General features: G+C 40.3%; 1 long non-coding RNA gene across 1 annotated transcript in view; it reads right to left on the bottom strand.

Annotated features, from left to right (window-relative positions):
• Positions 1 to 8,088, bottom strand: part of LOC144323306 (uncharacterized) — a 132,827-nt gene that overhangs the window by 6,605 nt on the left and 118,134 nt on the right. Inside the window, exon 2 of the long non-coding RNA XR_013388720.1 lies at positions 2,272 to 2,318. This is a non-coding gene — a long non-coding RNA (uncharacterized LOC144323306). The remainder of the gene's footprint in view (positions 1 to 2,271; positions 2,319 to 8,088) is intronic.

The raw sequence follows: 8,088 nt of genomic DNA, 5'->3' as shown, positions 1-8,088 counted from the left end.
CTGGTCATCCACATTGTGTAGACAAACTTGTGGGTCACAGTTAGAATATAAACAGATTCGTAGGCAGTAGCAAGAGACCTGGCTTCTGCTCAGAGGCCTGGAAAGAAAAAGATTGGAAGGCTGGGGACAAAAATGTCTGGAGTGCAGGCACATGGATAAACATAGGATAGTGGCCGTAAAGTGTAAAAATGTTCAGTCTGCTTGCTAATGGCCCCAGGGGAGCATTTGCCACAGAACAGTTACTGAACAATCAGGTGCTCCGAGTGACCAGCAGGATGATGACAGCTAGGTTCTTTCGTTGGCCCCTCGAGTGAAGTTATAATAGCACATAAAGAAAGCAGCCATGAGATGGAAATGGAGGTCATGCCTGGACTCTGACTCCCGACTCCCTAGGGCTGATTGAGGTACTGCTTCTGCCAAGTTGTCAATCTGTCGCTAACAGAGACCAGTGCTGAGGGCTGGTGTGACACAATTCCTTATGGAGACCAGCCAACCGTATCAGGTGGACCATGTTGGGCCCCTTCAGTCATGACGAGCCAGCATATTTGCCATATGGGTTTGTCCTCTCTGCATTCAGGACCTCAGCCACCATTGCCAACTGAAGGCTTACAGAGGGTCTGATCTACAAGCATGTGATCCCATGTAACAGATCAGGGAATGCCCTTTACAACAAAGGAAACAGACCATGTTATCTATGGTAGACTTACAGCACTAGAAGGTTTCTGGCCTAACAGACTGTGGAGGACGCAGCCGGAGTGGCAGCTGTGAGGCAACAGTTCACAGGATGAGGTGCCATCCTCCAGAGTGTAGTATATACATTAACTTGAGTACTCTTGGGAAATCCCTGGGTGGCTCAGCGGTTTAGCGCCTGCCTTCAGCCCAGGGCATGATCCTGGGGTCCTGGGATCGAGTCCCATGTCGGGCTCCCTGCATGGAGCCTGCTTCTCCCTCTGCCTGAGTCTCTGCCTCTCTTTTTCTCTGTGTCTCTCAGGAATAAATAAAATCTTAAAAAAAAAAAAAAAAAGTTGAGTACTCTTTGATGATGCTATATTCCCCAAGTAAAGAACATGTGGGACCCAGAATCAGAGAGTAGAAGGAAAAGTAGCCCCACTTATGATCATTCTCAATGACCTTGTGCTTTTGTCCCCAATAGCTCTGGGCCCTACAATGTTTGATGTGCTGGTTCCCAAAGAGGACACATGTTCTTCAAGGGCCACTGCCAGTATCTCCTTCAATGATAACCTAGAGCTGGTGCCTGGCCATTCTGGGTTCTTTATGTCCGGGGACAAACATGAAAGAAAAGAAATAACTTTCTTTGCAGGAATAATTGACTCTGATCATCAAGGGGCCATAGGGCTTCTTTCAATGCACTAGGGGCAGAGAGATGATACATGTGGAACTCCGGTGATCCACACTGGCATCTGTTGATAACCCCTGACCCAAAGGGGACAGTAGACGGGTACATCAACCCCAGACTGAGAAGGGCTCAGTGAGCAGGGACTCAAGCCTGTTGCGGTGAGGGTCTGGTTCACACCACTAGACGAGTCCCTAATATAAGCAGAAGGGAAGCGAAGGTGGAGGGAAACCTAGAGGGTATAATGGAGGAAGAAGCTCACAACTGAGGATCAGCTGAGGCTCCAAGCACAACTGCCATTTCAGGACCTGTCATTTGTGTCACTAACTTCCTACTTCCAAGTGTCCCTCCCAGAAGAGAGGCCTGCCAGTCCATGCTCCACCGGGAGCTGATGCTTGAACATATATGGGGAAGTCTATGGCAGTGGTACAAAGGATGAGCAGTGATAAATGCGAAGGTGCATCAGCCAGCTGCCCTTCAAGTAATGACTTGCTTCAGGGAGTGCAGTAGCCAGAGCCAGACAGCCTCAGGGTGAGCTTCTTCAGGGTGGGCCTCAGCTGTGCACACTGTTTCACCAGCACCTGCTGATGGAGTGAGGCAGGAGCGGGGCAGGGTGCCCCACCACCGGATACTTTGGGCAGCTGGGGCTTTACTATCACAGCTAAGGACGGGAAGACCAGTAGATGCCCCCGAGGATTACCCGAGTTCTCTCCAGAACTCTGTGTCAAATTGGCCAAGGCCCTGCGGAGCTCATCACAGCAGGATTTCTTCATCTGCCCAATCTTTCTTACTCCCCTTTCCTTTCTCTAGGAAACACCTCATTAACTAAACACAGCATCACTGTTAGCTCCTGGAAAATCCAGGGACATACCAGTATAGAGGGGCACACCGAGCACCATCTCCCCATGTCTCCTTACCTCTGCCATCAGGATCCACGTTCAAGATACAGAACTGTGTGAAAATCCTGCACATAAAGAATACACGGTATCACTGACCCAGCAATGACAAAATCAAATTAATATGCAATTTCCCATTCCCTTCCTCTTTTTAAACTCTGGTCACCTCTTAATCCACATGCTGTAATTTAAAATTGTTGTGGATTAAATCTCTCACATACATTTTTTTTTTCCTTTTTGGCTTCTATTAGCATGTCTACCTTTCTTTTCTTCTTCTTCTTTCTTCTCCTTCTCCTCCTCCTCCTCCTCCTCCTCCTCCTCCTCCTCCTTCTCCTCCTCCTCCCCCTCCCCCTTCTTCTTTTTCTCCTTCTTCTTCTTCTTCTTCCTCTTCCTCTTCTTCAAGATTTGCTTATTTTAGAGAGAAAGAATGATCAGGGGAGCAGGCAATGGGAGAAGGAGAGAGAGAATCTCTCCCTACTGACTCCCTACTGAGCATGGAGCCCCATGCAGGGTTACATCCCAGGACCCTGAGCCAAAATCAAGAGCTGGCCACTTAACCAACTAAGCCAGCCACCCAATTGCCCCATCATGTTCACCTTTCTAAGCAAATAATGTTTGTTTTGAATATTTTTTGTTCAAGTTTAATGAGGTATAAATGCTCAGGAAAATTCACACTTTTTTATGAAAATAGTCTAATGAGTTTTGACAAATGTGTAGTTAATCCACTGCTTCTACTCCAAGCCCTTGACAACACCCAGTCTGGGTTTTTGTTTTGTAGTTTTAAACTTTTTTTTTTTTTTTCCCACTCTGTAACTTTTTTTTTTTTCTTTCTCTTAACTATCCCCCTTCATGATCGTGCCTGGTATTTTAGGCTAACTCCAATGTAGAGACATCAGGATAACCGCTCAGGAAATAGCTCCCTCACATCTTCTGGAACATCTTGCATTCACCTAAATAGAATTTCTGCTGCTGCATGACATGATGTGTTAATCCAGCTTCCACATCACCTACTTCCAGAGCTTCACCTTCTGTCTTTTCCAAGCAGTCAAGCTAGATCCTTTTTCCCTCAGAGTTCACTGCTTTACGGTTCTCGAAGATTCCCCACTTGAACTGAGTAATCACATAGACGCTCCAGGACTCATGAAATCAAATGAATTTATGTTTCAACTCTAGTAACTCTGAGTATTATCACCTACTTTCTCCCTGTAAGTTTCAGATTTGAATGGCTTACTGCTTCATTGAATTGTGAGTCCATTTGATGAGAAAAACCTTTACTACTAGAACTTGAACTAAAAAGCTATAAAGGATAAAAAGTTTATTTTTAGATAACAGAAACTCAAGACTTCATCAAGCCACACCTCAATGATTGGTATACTCTTCTAAGTGATTTCCCTACCTCCAATCTTATTTCTCCTTCAGCATTTCACCCTCGGCAAGAACCCTGGTATTATCAATATTATGTTAAAGTCTTCTAAGAGACCGGAGGTTTAAGAAGGTGAAGTGTAAAGAGAAACCGTGTAAAGCACGTGTGGCATTTTAAATGCCATGCACATTCATTTAAAGTAATGCCTCCACTCCCCACCCAAAGTAATACAATAACTTTCTTTTGGGGAAGTCCTTCTGAGAAAGAAATACAGCTAATGTTTGCATTTCCACAATGGCAATAGTTCATATTGCATTTCCCATCTAGCCAAAAGTAAATATAACAGGAGAAGGTGATTTGGAAATTGGGGGAGGGGGGGTCCTATGTTTTTATATCTTTCAGTAGGCTGAGGAAAAAAAATTCAAGTATGCAATATTACTTGCCTAAGTCATAATCTTTCATGTAGTGTTTCAACATGAGAATCAAAGGAGGGTGATCTATAACGACTAGAGTCCAGAGTTGGATGAAAATAATTATCTGCTATCTATTTTGTAGAAAACATCTGCTAATAGAAAAGATTGCTATTTAGAACAATAAACAGTTCATAAACCCATTCATTCTCAGTCCCAATTGATTTAATTTGAATAATTATGTTTAATATTTCTTATTTTCATTTCCTAAATTACAGATATAATTAGCCTTAGTCTTGCGTTTCAATTTATTATTCATTTACAGATGGAAATATTGCAATATTCTGGGTAAATTTTCAAATACAGCTGTCCCTATGCCTTCCCTATCTGATATTATCTCATGAATGTCATTTTATATGCATAAGAATAAACTGCTGGGTAATAATCGACAGCTATTCCTTGTAAGTTAAAATCTGAATAGGTAATTATTCAATGTACCTTGAAGCAGAAATACTTGATTGTATTGTATTTTAAGACACTTCTCCTGTGACTAACTAGATATGGCCTCTTTTGTGCTTTTTACCAACCAGATCCGTATGTGATCTCAAAGACAGAATCAGTAATTCAACAGATACATACAGAGGCTTTATTTTGTCCTGGGAAAATGGAAACAATAGATATTTTCTAAGTGCTCCCTATGTATCAAGAACTATATTAAATATTTATATACATTATCTCATTTAATGTTTAGAATAAACACAAGAGAAAGACTTTTACTAAATTTTGCAAGTAAGGAAAAAAGCATATAAATTTTAGGGGCTGTGCTCAAGTCACGTAGCAAATCAGTAACATCTAGTAACTCAAGACTGTGTGATTCTAGAGTTTGAACTATTACCCAATAAGTAATAGTGCTATGCTCTTTTAGGTTGTAGGAACAAAAATGAATGAGAAGCCTTGCCTTGGAGAACTTTACCACCTAGTAGATAATCTAATTAGAACATTTATATAAATAATTATAACTCACGGTAGCTAGAAATGACTGGCTAGAAGTCTAGATCAAGCAGTATAGCAATTCAGGCTAGGGTGGATGAGGCAATTTCTTACGGTTGAAGGAATCGAGGACGACTTCTTATAGAGAAAAAGGTAGGAAAGTATAGTAATTAAAAACATAAATCTCTTAATGGTTTCCATTTCAGTTAGACTAAAAAACTATTAATGTGTCTTTTGCAGGAATTGCTAATTCCCTACCCGATATCTACTCCCTCCATTTGCCTTAATAAGAGAAACCCTATTTTATTTGATGAGGTGAGAATGTGCTCAGCTGAAAAAAACTATGCTTTCTAGGCTTCCTTGCAACTAGGTGACACCATGTTGCTAAATTCCTGCCAATGAAACATAAATGGAAGTTTTTTAGTCCTAGTCTTTGGCGGAAGCTCCTTAATAGGAGATAGACCTTGTTTTGTCCTTTTTTTTCTTTTCTCAATCTTCCTTTATCTTGCCTGGAATGTGGACAGTGTGGCTGGAACTCAGGAACTCATCCTAGACCGAGGGATGACAAAAGGAGAAGCCAAAATCTATGAATGTACACAAAGATCGAAGATAACTGGGCTACATCAAATCAGGACTTCCTATCTCAGTTGTTGTTGTTGTTGTTGTTGGTTTTTTTTTTTTTTTTTGAGAGGAAATTAAACTTCCCTCTTCAAGTTCTTATTATTTCTGACATGGGATACTAGCAGTTCCTAACTAATACCATGATCCTGTCATACAGAGAAGTAGACTAATACTACATGCTCAGTGCGCATCATTGATGAGCCTCCATTTCTGGGCCATATCAGTTCTCTGCCATCTTGAGTCTGTATTGCCTCCTCCTCTGATTTTCCACCCTCATCCCCCAGCCCCCTCATCACTCAGATCTTAGCACAGAGATCATTTCCTTGGGGATCCAGACCAGGTTAATTCTCCTTGTTCCATACCATTCATCTTCCCTTTATGCTGTTCATAGCACTCGTCAGATCAGATTATATGTTGTGATTTGATTGAATTTGCCTTCTACCAAGATGGTAAGTTCATGAGGGTACTGATGGTATCTGCTTTTTCTCGTTTTCCTCAGTCATTAACACAGGGCCTCTCAGACGCAGAATTATACTCAAGGTATCTTGTGATATTTATGGCACCTTTCCATGTCAGAACAGCACCGTCAGTCATATTTTCCCAGTGGTTTTGAAATGGTCTCTGCTTCATTGGGTGAATCCATATTCCCACCTCTTTCTCTGTTCTGCTTGGTAGTAAGAGACACAAGTAAAAAGAGTCAAAAATGCTGTATCACTAGGTGGTAGTAAATAGGGTAGGTAACAGATGCTTAATGTGGTTAATCTGTACTTGGAATGTGAATAAAACCTACCAAAGACTAAAGTAGGAAATTCGAAATATGACGATAATGACAATAAAACTGAAGGTGAATTTCCTAACAAGTTCAATTAAATACATAAAATTAGTAACATTTTTACTTAAGGAAACTATATAATTATGACTTGATATGTGACAATGAAATTCTCTTCTATGTAGAATTTATAACAATTCACTAACTTACAAGTTATACCTGTTTTTTTGTTTTGTTTTGTTTTTTGTTTTTTTTTGGTCTTTATCTGTACTCTTCCTAAGTGCTTCAGATCTTCTTTGTTTAACTATCTCAGCAAACCATTATCTTTGGTGATGTTTTTATCTTTCTGCTATGTATTTTCTAGGAGATTTAGACATTCTATTTTTTTTTAAGATTTTTTATTTGTTTATTCATGAGAGACAGAGAGAGAGAAAGAGAGAGAGAGAGGCAGAGACACAGGCAGAGGGAGAAGCAGGCTCCATGCAGGGAGCCCGACGTGGGACTCGATCCAGAGTCTCCAGGATCACGCCCTGGGCTGAAGGCAGCACTAAACCACTGAGCCACCCAGGCTGCCCAGATTTAGACATTCTAGTTAAATAGTTCAACGTCCATTCATTTCAACTATATGAAGGTTTTTTAGTCTTTGTTATAGATTCTTGTATTTTAATGTTAGTTCTATGTTTTTTTCTTTCTTTCTACTCATGCCTCTGGTTGTCTCCTTGAGCAGACATTGATAATAATTCCCCCTCTTTTCTGCTTATGTTGCTGGTCTTCACATCGTTTGAGGTTTGGGGAGTTTTTACTAAACTGATTTATTGGTCCATTCTTAGTGATTTTGTGAATAGCAAGAAAGCTGTTTATTTAATTGAAGAATCAAAATAAATCTCTTAATGGTGTGTTCTGTTTATTTCATTTTTTAAACAGTGATTCCAAACATTTTTGGTGGAGTGGACCATTTGGCCATCTGTTGAAGCCCACAGGACCCTTCTTTCTCAGGTTTTCATGAGTAATGAAAAAAAGAAAATAAAATGCAAAGGATGTATTACTTTGGAATACATTTATGAAAATATAAGTTTTCACACAGTAATATATGCATATGATTATTAACAGATTACATAGAATGGAATAGCATGGATCTAATAATGACCATATTCTAAAGTAGTTATGGGCTTAAGATATTCAATATACCTCTAATAATTCATATATAATATGAATAAATCTATGATTTTATAGTGTCAAAATTATAGGTACAACTGGTTTGAAGACAATGCTAACTTTAGCCAGAGGTTAGTGCAGATTGAATTTTTTACTTTACTTAATTTTTTACTTTTTTAAAAAAATCCAGTCTAGCCTTTATCTTCTTTTTTTAAATTTTTATTTATTTTTGTTCATGAGAAACAGAGAGAGAGAGAGAGAGAGAGAGAGGCAGAGACACAGGCAGAGGGAGAAGCAGGCTCCATGTAGGGAGCCCAATGTGGCACTCTATCCTGGGTCTCCAGGATCAGGCCCTGGACCAAAGGCGGCGCTAAACCGCTGAGCCACCTGGGCTGCCCAAGTAAATATTTTTTGAACCAAGTTTGCTGACCCACAAATTTTATCCATGGACTCCATGGGGATCCAAGGACTCTATATTAATAATTCCTGCTCTAAAGCATGGTCAGTCTATAGCAAAGAGCCATGCAAAG

The sequence above is a fragment of the Canis aureus genome, chromosome 11, assembly GCF_053574225.1.
Source record: "Canis aureus isolate CA01 chromosome 11, VMU_Caureus_v.1.0, whole genome shotgun sequence".
Taxonomy (NCBI): Eukaryota; Metazoa; Chordata; class Mammalia; order Carnivora; family Canidae; genus Canis; species Canis aureus.
This window is presented reverse-complemented; position numbering and strand designations above follow the sequence as displayed.